The sequence below is a fragment of the Agelaius tricolor genome, unplaced genomic scaffold (genome assembly GCF_023055355.1).
Source record: "Agelaius tricolor isolate 1412-34295 unplaced genomic scaffold, bAgeTri1.0.p SCAF_6, whole genome shotgun sequence".
Taxonomy (NCBI): Eukaryota; Metazoa; Chordata; class Aves; order Passeriformes; family Icteridae; genus Agelaius; species Agelaius tricolor.
Genome location: NW_027269266.1, coordinates 15,641,395 through 15,647,394, shown reverse-complemented (window position 1 = coordinate 15,647,394; position 6,000 = coordinate 15,641,395). Strand labels below are relative to the sequence as shown.

Here is a 6,000-nt window from a genome sequence, read left to right as displayed (position 1 = left end):
TGATAAACATAAATGGTTTTTTGTATATTTTCCTAATTTTTCTAAAATCCTCTTTTCCCCCTGTTGGTTGAAGTTCAAAGGAGTATTGTGTGCTCTGAAACAGGGGAGAATGTTGCAATGATGAGATTATGTCTTGCAGTCTGATGAGATTGTGTCTTTTTTTTTCAAATGCAGAAAGTTCTGAAGGACATTTTTTTTTTTTTTCTGCAGAGCTCCCTGCTTGGAGAGTTGAATTAAACCTAGGAAAATATTAATTAAGATCATTCCATAAGAAAACAATGAAAACAAGTGCATGCTTTAGCCACAAAAATGTAAAAGGCTAAATGAATTCCCCATTGAGGTGGTTGCCAGGTTGTGCTGCAAAGGGGATGAATTTGGCTCAGAAGCCAAACTGCAAGTTCAGAGCCTCCCCAGAGGTTTGGTTGTGTTGCAGTGTCTCTGCTGCTGCGAACAGCGACTTCTGGGAACTGCGCCTTCCCTCAGCGACTCTGCAGCAGTGCAATCCTATATTTAATCAATCCAGCTTCTAGAAATACTTCATTGCCCAGTGTGAAAGTCACTGCACAGATCCAGAGATCAAGAGAATGCATTTAGCCCCCATTCAGAAAAGTTAGACATTCCTTTGTAGAAAAACAGATGGTGAAATGCAAGTGAAAGAAAGAATGAAAATACTGTGTCAGACTTTTCTGCCCTTTCAAAAGGTGATAAAGCTTTGGGGAAGTTTGGGTTGGTTTGTTCAGTGGTGTTTTTTTCTTTTTTTTTTTTTTAGGGGGTGGTATTGGTGCTGTTTGTTTCATTTTTTTTTTTGTTTTAATACTCCTCATCCCTGCTTGACTCTTGGAAAACAGAAGGGATTATTTAGGCAGGTTGTACTTAGGCTAATAAGTTTTAGGTGTAACAGTAACTTAAAGCAACCTCATGATTGTCTCAGGAAAACAATAGAGCAATAAAATCAGTGAATGCAGAAGTTTTATGGATATCACATCTACAAAAATTCCCTTTGTTTCTCACAGTGCAATCAACAATTAGAACTTTCTTGTAAAAGGTTGGGAAATCACAACACACCTGCACAAGGACTCTATCATGAATACCAAAGTAAATCTTCATCCTATAATAGAGTATTTCCATCTGACTCAATGTTTTGCTTACTGCATTCTACTCATGAATGGCTGCATTTGGGTATCTTCCTGTTTGTGCATTTCAGGAGCTGTATGGAACAGCTAACAGATATCAAATAACTAACTTTACATATTGAAAGACAATATTGAAATTGGATTCCTCTTGAAAAATCCCACTGAATGGAGAAGATGGTACTTTTTAGCATCTCTAAGGCCTTTATTCTGTCTGCAGGAAAAACTTGTTTACTTCAGTAGGAATACACAAAAAAATATGTACTTGTCTGCAGATGAAAAGGCAGTATTTTAATGTAAGATTTTAATTCAAAAGAATTTTAAACAATTAATTCATAAGAAAAGACTGGCATATGCTTTGTTAAGGTCATCTTAAGTTTATTATTAATGGGTTTGAATCAACCCCAGACAAGGATTTCTTCAGTGCAGTCTCCATTGGTATAAATTATTTTCTGCAATAATTAATACACACTTAAAAGGCTTTGGGCTCTAACCTGCTTGTTAGGCCAACAGACAGGGATCTTGGTCCTGAACTGAACCTGAAGAACATCACTAGGATTTTCCTACAGGAGGAAGTAATTTTCCACATACAAGTCACTGTGGGATGTTCAGTCATGCCTTTTGGCAAGGCTCAGGGAGCATCCTGTGAGACTCCTGCAGGAGCCCTTCACTGCTGGTGTTGGTGAGAGCAGAAATCTGCAGCAGGACCTCCTTGTGCAGCACATGACAGTGTTTAGATGGGTGCTTCTTCCTTCCAGTCTTCCTTCCAGCATCTTCCTTCCAGTCCCTCACAGCTTCCTTCTTATGTTTCTGGAAAGAAATTATACAGATTTGGTCTCAGCTGGACTGAAATGCTTCCTTTGAAAATGCTGAGGTAGATAATTTCAGACATTTTGGAATGAAATAATCTGAAGCATTGCTAAATGCAAAGGCATTTTTATCTCTTTTGAGTTTATTATAATGATACTGTTACTATTATGATTTCATACATTTCAGAAATTTCTTTTACAGTTACCCAGTTAGGATTAATCACCATCTCTACCATATGAATTTATGGCCCAAGAGGCATTATAAGTAATGATAATAAACAAGTCCTTAGAATTAGTTTAAGTGAAAAATTCAAACCTAGAAAAATGAATGTAATATTATCATAAAACACTAAGCCACCACTATTGTATTTTACATGAGGGCATATAGGGCATAAAGGTACTTTTATTTCTGGTGTGTAAAATCAAATGTCATTCAAAAATTATTCAGTTCATAAGTATCTTCAGTGGAGTGGCAATAATTTGCACTAACTCTTGAAAAACCCAATCTGAATTCATTAATTTTGCAATTCAGCAAGAAATGGGTATATTTAGTAAGAAAGAGGAGAACTCAACTGAAATAGCCTGGTTTTAGGACACCAGCATGAAATTGTATTGAATACCTTTTGCTGCTAGTGCTTTGAGCTGGTGAGAAGAAGAAAACCTCAATAAATTAATACACCATAACACCAGTCTCACTGAAAACACAGTTTGTACATTTGATTTTCAGGACTGTGCTCAGTCCATCATTGCATCATTTAAAGCAAGGCTTGGCATCACTGGAACTGTTGTATGGGCTGCTGGACCTCCTGCATGGTCTTGGGCAAGTTATTTCACCTTCCTGTGCTTCTGCTTCCCCTGCCATCGCTGGATTGTCTTGTCTGCTTAATCTGGACTGGAAGTCTCCAAGCCAGGCATTCTCTCTCCCTGTTTGATCAGTGAAAAGCCCAACTGAGTCTCAGCTCAGCTGCAGCTTTTGTGCATTGCTGTATTACAAATACTGCCTCTTACCACAGGCATAAATCCAGTGTATCATACTTGGCAAAACCAAAGTCCTGATAATAAGACCTCTCTAAAGCATCTCGTACTTTTGAAATCACAGAGAGATGGAGAAACCACCTTATTTATATGGGCAAGTGTGAAGTTTGGAAGGATATACACTACTGAAGTTTTGTTGCTGCTCTATCTCTTGTTTAAGTGGATTATTCAACTTCATAGCTGCTGGTTTTTTCCCAGCACACTATGCAGGCAAAGCTTCATGCCTTTTGATAGAAAGGCCAAGTTCAGGCTGTCTACCTTCCAGACAGAAGTGTCAGCTAGTTGGGAACAGGAGGTGCAGAAAAGCAGAAACCAAAATTGCATTATGAGCAGATTCCATTTTAAACATACTAGCAAAAATAAAAGCATCGTCCTCCATCAAAATAAATTAAGCAAGATTGTGACTTTATAATCAGAGTTTTAAAATGCTGCCTGTCTTGATATTTCTTGCTCTTGCCACTTGAAATTCTCAGATAAACAAAATTTACAAGCATAGTAGTTGTTGCAGCTGGTATTGCAAGATTGCAATACCAGTATGGCTCCATGCAGCATCAAGAATCATTTTTATGGGGGGCGAGAGGGGGGAAATCACCACAAGAAAAAAGGATTAATGTAGTATTTTTTCTTCGTATAAATTTCTTTCAGTCTTGAGACCCTGTTTATTTTGTTTGATATTTTTTAAACATAAATGAAATTGTTGAAAGTTTCTCATCCTCATTTTCCATCAGATTACATAGATAACTGCATAGATTCTTGTTTCTGGGCTCCTCGTGCACTTAACTTCTTGCTTAAGATATTTTTTACAGCCCAGTTCGAGTGTGAAAGCCCAGTTGGTCCGAACAGAACTGCTGATACGATGTTCCCATAGAAGAAGACTATCGCCTCCCTGTTCTGATGGAAACCTCTCGAGCCAGCACTCTCTTTAGAAAGGAGGGAGGAAGGTTTCAGGGGCTGGGGCACAGCTGATGCCCCTCTGATGCCTTTCCCTCCACCTGGCTGTGGCAGGAGAGCCCTTCCCAGTGCGGGGCCAGCCCGTGAGCGAGTTCCAATCGTGCCCGTGTGGGACTGCCTTGGGAGGTTCGAAGCACAGGAGCGGCACGACTAAAACGCTCCGCTTAGCTAGATGCGGCTATTAGGATGCCTAATAAATATTTATAGCCCCTCACCGAGGAGGTGATTGACAGCACGGGGGCAATCCCTACCCTACAGCTGCAGGCAGCAGCCGCCTCGGGGAAAGCATCCCGGGCCGGGGGTCGCCTGTGGCAGGGTCGCGTTGCTCCGCACCCGCGGAGCGCTTGGGACGGCCCTCGGAGCTCCACAGTTCGTGCCTTCCCCCTCAGGGGCTGCCCGCGCCGGCAGGGCAGGGCTCGCCCCGGCCCGCGGAGGGACGCGCGGCCCGGCCCAGCCCAGCCCAGCCCGGCCCAGCCCAGCCCGGCCCGGCCCGGCCCGGCCCGGCGCGGCTCCCCCCGCGGTGCGGGAGGCGCTGCCGCAGTCACTGCGGTCCCGCGGAAAGCTGCGGAGCCGCCCGCCCCGCCGCAGCCGGGCTGCCTGCAGGTGAAGTGAAAGTCGTCGGGGAGAGAGAGGAGGAGGAGGAGGCGGCGGCGGAGAAGGAGGGAGCGCGCAGCCCGTCCTGCGCTGCAGCCGGCGGAGGCTCCGCATCGCCCCCGGCGCTCCGCGGCCGCGGCATCCCGGCTCCGCCGGCGTGAGTGGCGCCCAAGTTGGCTCTCCCGGGGGAGGGGGTGACCTTGGGGCGATCGCCCTGCGGGCAGGTGGGGCTGAGCGGGGCGGGGGTCGGCGCTGCCCCCGCCGCCGCCGCCTCCTGCCGGTGCCGTCAGCAGCTCGGGGCGGCGGAGGGCGGGCGGCGAGCGCTGCCCGGCGCGGGGGAGGCACCGGCGGCCGCCGGGAGCAGCCGGCTCGGGAGCACCGCATCCTCCGGCCGCTCTGGCTGTCCCTGTGCCTGCGAGCCTTCCGCTTGTGAGTAAACTTAGGGATGTGTCAAACTTAGAAGTTACTTATTGGTAAGCATGGAGTAGCACAGAAACTGCTTTTCCCCAGAAAAGCGTGAGGGGGGGTGCGGGGTGTGCGTGGTGTGTGTGTATTGCATGCTTTGGCTGGCAGAAGCTTTCCACAACAAAATGACTGTGCTTCTTGGAGGAAAAGAGCCCCAACCTAAATCCTTTAGGAATGTGCAGTTTGAGTCGGAAGCTTTTCCTTTGAGACCTGAGGACGAAAGCGGAGCTCTCTAAGCACTCCAAGTGTGGGGTCCGGACCCTTAGACCTGCTGCTCTGATCGCAGGGACCGTGTGAGGGTCGGGAAGATGTCTATAGTGGGGTGTTTTGCATGTCTTTGCCCATGTGTGTGCCCTGAGGTATGATCTGTTCTCAGCCGAGAGTCAACTTTTTCTGCTGTTTCTGGAGTTCAAGCAAAACTATTGTTAGCTTTAAGAATAGCAGGATTTGGCTTGTTTGTGTTTGGCAAAGTTCAGCCCCTGCATGCAGTACTGGGCAGTATGGTGATGTCAGCTTTTCACAATATTTAAATGTCATGTTTAGTGCTGCATATCTGTGCTGCTGTTAAGAATCAGTCATTCTTAATGTGCTTTCATTTCTTGTTCTTTCTCTGTCCTAATACCTTCAAAATCCTTGTTTGGAGTTCTGCAGATGAGCATTGCATACTGTCCATGGAAATCAGCAGCTGCTCCTTTGCACATCTCTGGTAGCTGAGGAGGGCTGCCTGGACAGTAGCTTTTGCTTACTGGGAAAGCACAGTCAGACTATTAGGCAAAGTATTGCATAATATCAAACATTAAGATGTAATCTTGTAGACTTCTGGTAAACTGACTTTCTGGATGTTAGAGATGGATATCAAACCCATATTATTCATTTTTTCATTCTGACCTTGTGAACTGTGTGAAGTGCAGTAAGTATGCATAGAAATCTGTATCCTCTAACTGTCTGAGAATGACATTTTCATACAGGGACCAAGCTAAATATCTGACTAACTATACCAACTATTTTCTCCTAAC

General features: G+C 45.2%; 1 protein-coding gene across 2 annotated transcripts in view; it reads left to right on the top strand.

Annotated features, from left to right (window-relative positions):
• The first annotated feature begins 4,378 nt into the window (after positions 1–4,378).
• The window catches only part of KIAA1217 (KIAA1217 ortholog), a 355,044-nt gene continuing 353,422 nt past the window's right edge, over positions 4,379–6,000 (top strand). Inside the window, exon 1 of one of the 2 annotated variants that reach the window (XM_071428811.1) lies at positions 4,379–4,676. The gene's annotated coding sequence lies outside the window, so the exon portion shown is untranslated. Of the gene's footprint in view, positions 4,677–4,852; positions 4,949–6,000 lie in introns of those variants that run through there. The other variant, XM_071428812.1, reaches the window with a different exon arrangement.